Source organism: Alnus glutinosa, chromosome 1, assembly GCF_958979055.1.
Source record: "Alnus glutinosa chromosome 1, dhAlnGlut1.1, whole genome shotgun sequence".
In the NCBI taxonomy this organism is placed as follows: Eukaryota; Viridiplantae; Streptophyta; class Magnoliopsida; order Fagales; family Betulaceae; genus Alnus; species Alnus glutinosa.
Genome location: NC_084886.1, coordinates 700,964 through 702,153, shown reverse-complemented (window position 1 = coordinate 702,153; position 1,190 = coordinate 700,964). Strand labels below are relative to the sequence as shown.

At 47.1% G+C, this 1,190-nt stretch overlaps 1 non-coding gene across 1 annotated transcript; it reads left to right on the top strand.

The window, feature by feature from the left end:
• Positions 1 to 73, top strand: TRNAK-CUU (transfer RNA lysine (anticodon CUU)). The gene has a single exon. It is a non-coding gene; the product is annotated as a tRNA-Lys (tRNA).
• Positions 74 to 1,190: the final 1,117 nt, after the last annotated feature.

Sequence of the window (1,190 nt, the reverse complement as noted above, 5' to 3'; positions counted from 1 at the left end):
GCCCGTCTAGCTCAGTTGGTAGAGCGCAAGGCTCTTAACCTTGTGGTCGTGGGTTCGAGCCCCACGGTGGGCGTACGGTTGTTTTTTTTTTTTTTTTTTTTTGCTAATTCCTCATCCTTCGTTGAATTGGCAAGGGCCCACCCACCTTGATGTCGAATCCAATGGCCTTTCATGGGGAATGGAAAAAAGAGATTTTTTTTTTTTTTTTTTTAACACAGTGTCTTCTTCTTCAATTTTTAAGGAATACTCCCTAAAGGGGTTATACAAACAGAGAAAAACAATACAGGAACAAGAGCAGGAAATGCAATCATAATGCCCAAAGGCGAGAAACAAAGCTCTAAGACAATCGAAGTGAACTAGAGATAAAGAATCTCTACCCACAAAACCTGGTTTAAAGCAACTACCAAACGGTAGACTGTAAACACAAGCAAGAATATACAAACAAACAAATACAATACAGGAAAAATCCAACACAAAGCTGTCACCCGGAAGAAAAAACTACCACCGGAGACGGCGCGTGTAGCACAAGCGTCGCAGCCGGAAAACACCCTACAACAGATGTCCACTAGAGGCTTCCGATCGCCACCAGACACGGCCAAAAATACGAATTGTGGCCATCACGTGCGACCCAAACAGAGAAATCCACCTAGGCGCGTGATGGCCACATACTGATCACCAAGTTTTCACACCGCCGTAGCAAGCAGCTATAGCACCAGAAGACGACGGTGAACAAGACTGAAGGGCGCGTGTCCACCAGAAGACACCACAGATCTGGCTGCCAAGAAATATGACTTTTGAACACACGGGCAAAGTTTTCGCCGTTCACAGGCACGGGATGGCCCCTCCCCCTTCAGCACCTCACGTTCAAGCTTTCCTGTCAGAAACCAAAGAAACAATAAAAAATAACTCTCCATAGCCCAAAAGGACTAGGAGGAGACACCCACAACCAGATCTACGCCAAGGGGGGACAAAAAATTTCATAATCCTAGTGACTGTGAGATTCTAACCTCCCTAGGAGAACCCAAGGGAGAACAAAAAACCACCTTAGCCCAAACAGGCTAAGGGGGAGGCCAGAGCCGAGGGTAGGGAGGCTTGAAACCTCCGCCCCACCCCCCGGCCAAAACAGGTTCCGTGTTGGAAACATAGGGAAGAAGAGAGAGCTATGGAAAGAAGAGACAGAAAGAGAGAGA